Here is an 11071-nt window from a genome sequence, read left to right as displayed (position 1 = left end):
TTGGACCATTTCATCAAGTCTTCTACAGAACAATACAACACTTCTTCATGGGGCTTATGCCTGAACACCATGTCTTCATGCCTATCTTTCACAAATAATCCAATAATCCAGTTTCCATGTTTCCTTGTAAAGTTTTTGTCAACCTCAATGATGGGTTGTTTTCAAAAGAGGATCCAGCTTGTTTGCTTGAATACTCAAAATTTGTGAAAATGTCAGAAAATGTAAAACTGCTTACTTCATTATGTGTGATTAAATAATTTGCTGCTAGCTAACTTAATGGACTCAAATGAAATGAGAAATGTGTTCTCCTTTGTTCTAAAATTGTGTTCCTAATGTATTTTTAAACCTTTGGTCAGGAGAATGGAAACATGCACTAATCTGAGCCAATTTTCTTTCCAATTTTCTTCACCAAAGCTATTGATATCTGCCATCCTATAAACTCTAAAGTTTCTGTATGTTTTTGTCACTTCTTAAAAATATTCTGATGCATATAAAGTTTGTGTGTTTAAATTAGCTGATGGATCATTTCTATCAAAGAAGCATTCTAAGCAATATTTTTAATATTTTAGGAGATGTGCCTAAGTTCATTCCAGTATAGTGCAAGACCTTAGAAAGAAATCAATTTCCAAACATTAAATTTTGAATGAAATTGAGACGCACCTAGAATCACACCTTCACTTCAGTGAAATCCCCCATCCTAAGCAAGCACGGGGCTACAGTGGAGAAAAACAACTCTTGTTTCACAGTAATAAAAATCAGTAGAACCAGTGTCAGAGTGAGAGCTCATCTGCTGCGACTGATGGAAGACAAATAGTAACAATACTGGTTTACAGAGACACACCATTAAACAGAAAACAGAAACACATTTACGAAAGAAAATCTAAAGTTAACATGAGGAAGTCATTACCGTAAGCTAAAAAAAGAAAGGGTTGAGACTAGACTTGCTGATTGAATAACTGGGAGGTAATTTAACAAAAACAGAGCCTGATAACTCAAGGATCCACCTTCTATTGTTTTAGATACTTTGGGAACCAAAAGTAAAGTGTTCTCTTTGGAGAACACATCACTTTGATCGCTTCAATATACAATAAGGCTGTCATATAAATAACCATATATGTTTGTATTCTATGTATTCAGGAACCAATGGAAAGTAGCTCAGATTAAAGAAACATAAAATGTCCTCTTAGCTTTCACCAGAGCTACATGATATTACTTGGTCTGATCAAAGATATTAGAATATTTCTATTCAGAAATGTTCCAGTATACAAATTATATACAAAACTGAAACTCGCCCTGTACTTGTCTAACCTATTATATTGGAGTTTCTTGTTTTTCATAAGCAGCGCTATGATGCTTACTTCTTATCTGCTTTGTTTACATGCCTTCCATTGAAGTGTAACTTCTGGTGCTCCGTGACTTTCTGAGACACAATGTGGGTTTTGCTTTTCATCAGACAGTGGCACATGAGGTGATAACTTGTTTGTGAGAAAAAATGTTTTAAAAAGGAAAAAACTGACTTGTTTTTGATTGTTTGTTGAGGCAGCTGTAATTGAGTTCTGTAAAGACATTTCAGGAATAGCTTATTGATAGATTTTTGTCCAGCCATCTAGTGAGGATTATGGGTTATTGTGCAGTGAGTAGCTTTGATAGGTCCAGAGTCAGGGGGCCATAAAAATGATCTTTTCTCCATTTAGGGCTCAGACCACATCAGTGCTCTTCATCTGCTCTGACACATGCTGTTTGCCAGCAGTGATTAATTTTGCAGCTGGGTTAGAACATTTGTTCTGTGCTTTGAAAGGCAAACACACTAATCATGAACATTATATTCAAAAGGGGCTCAGATGAAGGAACTGTAAAGAATTCCTTTTAATCTAATGCTGATATATTACAGATCAAACATAAGCCTTCTCTTTAGCTTTTAATACTTGTGGTGCACATTCCTCGGTACTTTCAGCTCAGATTTAACAGAAAGAACACTTCTATTGTTTCTAAGGTTTTCACCAAAAATAACTACCTTCATTCATGGAGAACAACTCAAAAGATTACAAAGGTGTGATTTAAAAAAACAAACAAACTAAGAATGTTCTTCTTTTAACAGGCAGAGATTTCACAAATGACCAACTCTTTTTTAAATCATCTGTATTCAGAGAAGACCTGTTGAATCCAGCTTTGACCCTTTAATGCGGTGCGTTTCAAATGTGTCAAGACCGTATTTGAAATGCAGTGGATGAACACCACCCGAATAACCTTTGTCACTTTGTTTGCTGGATCCTGTGTCGAGCATAGCTTTCTGTGTGGTAGGACCAGAATGGAAATAAAGTTTTGCTCTAATACCCACATGATGTCTTTCTTGACAGTGCTGCAGCAGTATGAGGGCAGACTTTAAATCCAGATTGAGGTGATAGGACCTTGTTAGGAGGAAGCAAGGTCTTCTCCTTTCAACTATTGCAGTTGTCTCAGGCCAGGCATGTCAGGGTTTAGTTATTCTCTGTGAATTTGTTGAAACAGCAGATACTGTATGTGTCTGCTTGAACCCGATATGTGGAAGGTGTGACAGACACAGACTGAGTCAGTCCTTGAAGTGTGATTAAATTTTGATTAACCCATGCTGTCTTTGGCTCACCTCGTTTCTGTGAGGTCTGACATGCAATCTTTCACTGAGACAAAATATCACAACCTCTGTCTGCAGAAGGCATTTCCTCACTCTGACGGATTTTCGAACTGTGCATTTTTGAAGGCCATTCAATTATTGTCTGTTTACTGTTCTTTTGCTGCAGAAGACTGGTTGTACGACGGGAGTATTTGACAGAAGAAGCAAGAATTATTGATGCGCAGTTAAATTACTTGTGGGTTTCGTAAGATTTAATTCAAGGTCAACGGGATCCATGCATCAACATATAGCTCCCAGGCATTTAATAAGGGCCTTGACCACCGATATCTGACTCATAGAAGGAGCTTTTTTTGGTGAAAGAGGTTCAGTGTTTAAAAATGATTATCTGTGCAGACCTGGTCAAGTAGATTTGAAAAACATTTTATTCAATGCTCATAAATGCTTTATGGGTATAAAAACTAAGTCTGTTTGCCAGCAGTTACTTCACATTTACACTTACAATAATCCCTATATGTAACCTTAAAATATGATAACACATATTGTTCATAATATGGACATGTTAAAACATTACTAGCCTTGCCATACTAAGAATGGTTCTGATGGTATTTTGACATGTTGTTCACGAGGAAGTAGTTACGTCCTGCTTCTTTAAAATGTCTGCTTCTCTTTTAAACATTGATTGAATGGTGAAATAATAAATTAGTTTTTAAAATAGCAGAAACAATGTAGAGTTTGCTAAATGCCTTTTAGTAAAATGCATGCATGGATTAAATAGACAATAAAGGTCAGGATGTTGGAAAAAACATTTTAGGTTAAAGGTTTATTTTCGCCATGACGAGTGACAATGTGTGTTAGAGCTATATTATTTTAAAAATCCTTTTCACTGGCAGCAAATTAGCTACAGAGCATGGCACTGACAGATAGTACAGTGATGTTTTTGGAGTTTTATCCTTCACTTTATAGTTAAGAGTTGACTTTATAGTTAAGAGCTTCCATCCATGCAAAAAAAAAAAAAAAAAAAAAAAAAAAAAATATATATATATATATATATATATATATATATATATATATATATATATATATATATATATATATATATATATATATTTTATACTGCTCAAAAAAATAAAGGGAACACTTTAAGTGTTAAACACCTGTTTAAGTGTTCCCTTTACTTTTTTGAGCAGTGTATATATATATATATATATATATATATATATATATATATATATATGTATATATATATATATATATATATATATATATATATATATATATATATATATATATATATATATATATATATATATATATATATATATATGTATATATATAGATATGCAACTGTTTCAGATTACAGCATGACATTTTTCATATTCTGGCAACGTGCTTTCCATGTTTGCACAATACACTTTCACATTACAAAACTTTTCATATTCCTACATTATAAATATTTTTGTGATATATTATAAAACATGGAAATATTGTTAGAGCAAGAAAGCTTCCATATTATAACATAATACCTTTATCGTTGGATAATAATATATATTGATAATAAAGTTGATAACTAGTTGAGAAAATGTCTTATCTACTGGAGCTGATTAAGTTTCATTTCATTCTTGGCTTGGATTCAATGCAAACATCATAATGTAGGAAATGGAGACTTTATATTTTCAAAAACTGCTTCTGCAGTTTTCAGAAGGTAGGACTGAGAGTAACCTTTTTTATGTCATACTATTTTTATGTCTTAATTTATAAATGTTAAGGTAAGGATGTTAATGTTAAAACATGTTTTATACGTGTGGGGGGGTTTGTACATATTTTTGCAAAGAACTTTCACCAAAACAGTCACAGAACAACTTCAAAATACAAACTACAAAACAGCAGCTTTACCAAACAACATGAGTTTATAAATGAACAGGAATGTAGTTTTCCTTTTGAAAGGTTTGGCACAGCTTACCTTGACAAAGTATAACCAAATAAAGGTATACATTTGAAAGAAAATAGGTAATTAAGACATTATTGATTGCTGATTCAAATATGGAACAAAACTCAGATTTTCCAAAGATGTCGAATTAGCCTCATGATGAAGCTACTAAAATGCAAAAGCAAACAGATTGCAGATTCCAAAGTCAATACTGATTTTCACTGTTTAATCTGATTTATGGACCTCTAAATGGGAGCTCATCCATCACCGTCAAACGCAAGATCGAATCGATAAAATGTCACAGCCTACATCCTCTCACTGACTGGATATAACAGGAGTAATAAAAGTAATGTAGAGAGTGATTCTGGTTGTTCAGGCAATTAATCTTCTTTAAAATCTGTGCTTATCCCTCTGTCAAGAGGGAAAGACAAAGTTGAAAATGTTACGGCGATGCTCAATTGAACTCACTTCATCAAATGTACAAGTAAACTTTTTTTAGCCTTCAACATGTCTACTTGAAGAGAAAATTAAAACACTGCATGGCTTCAGATGTGTTGAACCCTTAGGAAGCCATTGCGTCTGTTGTACACTTCTGCTTTGCAGAGTCCATTATTTAGTTTTCTGTAGTAACAAGGAGCTGCTCTGTGTGCTGTGAGGCTGCAGTTTGGCACCAAACAAGAAAAGAGACTTTGACGGACCTGGGGAAATTACAGGAGATATTACCTCTGGAAGCAGACAGAAGAATGACCTTCACACATATATTTCTCCAAAACTGCATGATTTAAAATGAAAAACAAGGTTGTGAAGATTCTTTTTGCAATATTTAAAGTGAGAGCTAAATGATGAGAAGTTTTCTTATTACAACTCTTTGCTATTTAGGCAACACATGAGGAGAAGAGAGTACTGATGGTTTAATAGCAACTAACACCTGGATTTGTGTTTCTTCAATATGTTTCATTTTTTGTGAGTTCTATCAATAATTATTTTTGGAGACTGTATACAGTCATCTTTATGTTCAGAATGATAATTTTCACAAATGTTCGTTCTTATTTCAAATCAGTTTAGTGTTTATTACTGAATTTTTTGCCTAGTTTGTTTTGCTTAATTTATTTAAAATACCACCCAGAATCAGGTCAAAAAGGTAATTCATAAATATACCTCAATGTTTTTTTTTTTACATCTACACATTTTAACTGTTTGTGGATTTTTTTCCACTTTTATTTTCATGAATTCCATGTTTTTTATGTAAACATATTATAAACACATAAAGAGTACCTGGTCAGAAGGGCAATGTGTAAAATATCAACAGTTTAGAAGAAAAACAATCCAAATATATTGCAATTAAATTAGATTTTTTTTTATATGAATGTATTTTTTGAGGCTCTATAAACTCAAACAGTTTTTTTAGACTTCTGTTTTGTAAAAGAACAATATGAATCTTTTCAAACACCTGCAAACTTGGAGTTCATCACTATTACATGTGTTTTTTGCTTTGCTGGCTTGTTTGCTTTTTGAGAGTGATTGATATTTTATCCCCAGAGGAATTTCTACTGAGCAGCCTTTTATGGACCAACATGAGGTTAACTGGGCTTATAAAGCTGTAATGACTTTCTAACAACATCAGAGAGCCACGCAGTTTTAGCATTTATTTCCAGAGGAATTCTTTGATATTTTTCTGCTAGCATCATATATTTCTGGGCAATCGAGCAAATTGCAGAAACATAAAAAGAAGGAGTTTTTCACAATCCTTAGTGTTTAAGCAATATGTTTTGAATTCTTAATGGCTAGCGTTACAGAAGCATGCAAAGAGATGGTCACATCTGTTCCACACAGCTCCACACATTCAGAGAGCAGCAGCAACTATGAGGTCCCTTTCACTGTAAACATCAGGGCAAACAGTGAAAACACAGATTGTTGGGAAAACCTTCATAGTCCGTGTAATAAACTGGATTCCGTTGTAATTGTTTTATTTTATTTTAACTCTTCCATAGACTTTTCTCAAGTTGCCAAAATGAAAAAAGGACTTATAAAAATGCTGACAGGCATCAAAGCAAAACTGTTTCTGCATAGCAACTGAGGATGTTTAATGGTTCTCATAGTTTGAGATCTTAGGTGGAATAAAAGGTTGTTTTGAGTGGAACCCCATGAGGTTACCTGCATCAAAAAAATTATTAGTGATCAATTATATAAAACATTAAACATTACAAATATTTATCACATATGTTGTGGGTTTATAGATAAGTTGGAAAGAAATGAGGACGTAGAGACTTCTTGGAGGAGTTTACGTTTATTTTGGTCATAAGATTCAAATACAAATACCACTAAGGTTTTTTACCCAATACTGTTTTCAACCTCAAACTAAGAGCTGAAGGAGAAGTGCAAATGTAGCTATGAAATGTGATCTTGCATTGGAAGCTCTGTTGTAATAGGACTGAATATATTTCCACAAATCTAAAAATATTTGTGAACTTTGCAAGTTACATTGTGAATTTGATGGAAGATTGAATTAGACCATTGGCACAGAGCCAGTGTAGCCCAACAGTGCACTGTTAATAACCAGTCCATGGATATGTTTTCATGAAAAGTACTGGTACCACTAATATCTGCAATAACAGAAACAAAAGTTGTTTTTTTATTATTATTTTTGAAGATTTTCATTTCCATTACTGCAAATCCCATAATGTTCCTCTACTTAAAACACAGACTGAAACGCATAAAAATAAACAGATCGGTCAACTCATTCATTTTAATAGCTCAAAGCACTAGAGTGTAAAAAGTAAAGGGCAAAGATTAAACTGCATGTGAAGGCAATTACCTCCTGTCACATCTTTTCAGCTGATTTGTTCAGCTATACTTTGAGGACTGGTGGTATCTCTCAAAATTATTTTGCTCATTTGAGCAAATGCTAACAACTAAAATTTTAATTTGTCTTTCGGAAAAAAAAAAAAAATTAACAAGTATATATACTGTATATACCCACATGTACCTCCTTTCAGGGACAGATATAACACCCACCACTGTTCTGGGAAATCTGCTTTTCTCTGCTGGGGAGCTATAGATTTTAAACGACAATTCATTTCATCTTTCAAGGCTTCATGTTTATTTTCAATAGAGAAGCACTAGCTAAAACAATTCCCAGTTTCTGCATCTGTTTTTGATGTCCCACATGCCCTGCAGTACTGACAGCTTCTCCTCAGCTGTCTGTGGCTCTCCTTCATGAGAGACAGCAGAGGAAATTTCCTTCCTGCATCCTAGGAGGGAAACAGATACTCTCACTTCTGACAGGCCACTTCCCTTTTTTCATGTACTATTTAAAACTCAGGTGATTCCCCTGATCACATCATGACTTCTGCCAACGTATTCCTTCATGTTTTATGTTTCTGCGTCTCGTGCAGAAAATAATGACGAGATGTGGGAGGCCTCCTTTCAGAGTCTGCTCCCTGAAGAGGCTTAAAGATGAATTATAAATGGAACACAATAAGATATGGGAGACGACTTGTGTTTTATTTTTAAGAGGATAGGGTAGAGTGTGACATATTGGGAAATAAAGTTGTCTTAAAAAAAAAAAACTAAAATAAATGTCATGCCAGTGCTATAGAAAAAGCTTGAAAATTACCACAGAACTAATACCATTCTAACTAGTCTGTAATAAGCACCACAACTTTTAAACCCAAAATATTTTATAATGATATGACCTATTGATTTTGGAGGCCAAATAAAAGTTTCCCACATCACTTCTGTACTATTTTGTATATAAGTTACATTGTGAATTTAATGGGAGATTGAATTTTTGACAGCATCAGAAGTAATCCTGCACTATTAGTTAATTATAATTTTATTTAGACAATGGCTTCACTGCTTTCTCGGTTGCCCTTTTTGACATCTACTGTACTACACTTTCTCAGCTACAGAGTGAGCAAAAGTGTCAGGACAACCCTTATCTTAAATGTAAAATGTGTATATGTTACTCTATGAGCACTCAGTTATCCTTTGGTTCATGCCATGAGTTTTTTGCAATATTTTAAACAAAGTATATTTCTGCAAAAAAAATAAACAGATGAAAAACATCTTCTGTCAAAATTTAATTCCACTTTAGATAAGCTAAACGTTAGTACTTCTCCACTGAGACAGGCCAAAGACAGTCATTTGGCAAAAACTAGTTGTTAGGGGAGGACTGATATAATATAAACCTGTCTTCATCAAAATTGGGCCAGGACTTTTCTGAGATATTACATGTGACTCATGGACATGCAGAGACATCTCCACAGCTCCCTAACAGCATGAGCCAGTCAGGCGCAGCCATTTCTTCACATTTCTAGGAACAACATTCTCTTTGGTGGTAGACAATCAGTAAAGAAAAGCAAGTTTTTAGATCCAGCCTCAGTATTTATCATCTTTAGTACAAGACAATATGCTGAAGCAGCTAGGGTGAAAAATATGCATGTTATAATGACAATATCAGCTGCACGTATTCCCTGTTCAGTGTAGTTCAAAGCTAAAAGTACTGTTTGGAAAGCACACCAGCAGGCGAGCGATCAGCTACATGGAGATGTAAGTAAAGTGCATGGGCGTACGCTTTTCTTTCACTCACAAATTTGCACATGCAGAGCTGCTCTTATCGCATACATTAGAACGCATTAGCAGGGTGGTCCTTTTGATGAAAGTCGGTTTCCATGTAAATTTAATACTATGGTTTGCCAAGCTCTACTTGAATGTGGAAGGTAATTAGGACGGGCATGTTGGAAACATGCTGTGCTGCTCGTCTCCACCCCAGGTGCCACAGCAGAAAGCTGTTCCAGTTCTCAGCTTCTCTCCTTTGCGTTTGTCATGAAAAAGAGACATCTCACCTTCATGACTCCCTCCTAAGGCTGCCTCTGAATGTTAGTAGTCTGTGTACACCGTGTTCCAAATTATTATAAGAGTGATATTTTCTCAGATTTTCTTAAATGGTCAATGCAAATGATGGTCAGTATAATTTTCAAGTCATGAACTATTACAGTATAAATCTAATTTTACTGAACAAAGCTCCCCATGAGAACAGTATTTTTTTTCAAAATTAAACTTAAAATGCACTGTTCCAAATTATTATGCACAGAAGATTTTCTAAACATTTTATGGATTATAAAGAACTGCAAACGGTCATTCTTTGAATGTGCAGCATTAAGTGGTCACAAGTACTAAAATCAAAAGCTATTTCAATCAAAAACATCTTAACAGACCGAGTTACATGTTAACATAGGAGCCCTTCTTTGATTTCACCTGCATAATTCTTGTATCCATTGAACTTGTGAGTTTGTGGAAAGTTTCTGCTTGAATTTCTTTGCAAGATGTCAGAATACTTTCCCAGAGCTGCTGGTTTGATATGAACTGCATTCCAGCCTCAGATCTTCTGCTTGAGGAAACTCCAAAGGTTCTCAATAGGGTTGAGGTCAGAGGAGGATGGTGACCACACCATGAGTTTCTCCCCTTTTATGCCTATAGCAGCCAATGACACAGTGGTATTCCTTGCAGCATGAGATGGTGCATTGTCATGCATGAAGATGATTTTGCTACTGAAGGTACGGAACCATGAAAGAAAATGATCAGTCAGAAAGTCCATATACTTTGCTGAGGTCATTTTAACACCTTCAGGGACTCTGAAGGGGCCGACCAATGATTCTCTCCCCATGATTTCGGCCCAAAAAATGACTCCACCACCTCCTTGCTGACGTCACAGCCGTGTTGGAACATGGTGGCCATCCACCACCGATCCACTACTGTGTCCATCTGGACCATCCAGGGTTGCACAGCAGTCATCAGTGAACAAGTCTGTTTGAAAATTACTCTTCATGTACAGCTGGGCCCACAGTGACCGTTTCTGCTTGTGATCTCTGGTTAGGGGCCCAATAGTAGGTTCATGCACTGCAAGCCCCTGGAGGATCTTCCACCTTGAGGTTCCAGAGGCACCAGCAGCTTCAAACAACTGTTTGCTGCTTTTAAGGGCATTTTAACAGCTGCTCTCTTAATCCAATGAATTTGTCTAACAGAAACCTTCCTCATTGTGCCTTTATCTGTACAAACCCATCTTTGTTCTGAATCGGCCACAAATCTCTTCACAGTTCTTCAGTTTTGGTTAAATATCTAATGTTTTCATATCAAGTCATACGGCACTACACTATCTGATGATTTTTGTCAGTAAAGAGATTCTTTCTCTTTCCCATATTGCTTGAAACCTGTGGCCTCCTTAATAATGTGGAACATCCTTCTTAAGTAGATTTTCTTTAATTGAGCTCACCAGACAAACTAATCAACCCAGCTCTCTGAAATTAATTATAGTGATTCAAAGAGTCCTGACACACAATACCTTCTATAAATTTAATAGCACAACAAAAACTTTTATCTTTATGACACTTGAATCCAATTTGCATAATAATTTGGAACACTGTGTATGTTTGATTTGTTAAGCAAACGGAAAGTTACACAGTCTAAGGAAATGTTTAAGTTCAACATATTTGGAATAAGAGGTATTCAAGCACATGCAGAGATGACTGAAA

The sequence above is a fragment of the Xiphophorus maculatus genome, chromosome 4, assembly GCF_002775205.1.
Source record: "Xiphophorus maculatus strain JP 163 A chromosome 4, X_maculatus-5.0-male, whole genome shotgun sequence".
NCBI lineage: Eukaryota > Metazoa > Chordata > Actinopteri > Cyprinodontiformes > Poeciliidae > Xiphophorus > Xiphophorus maculatus.
Note: the sequence above shows the minus strand (reverse complement) of the source record.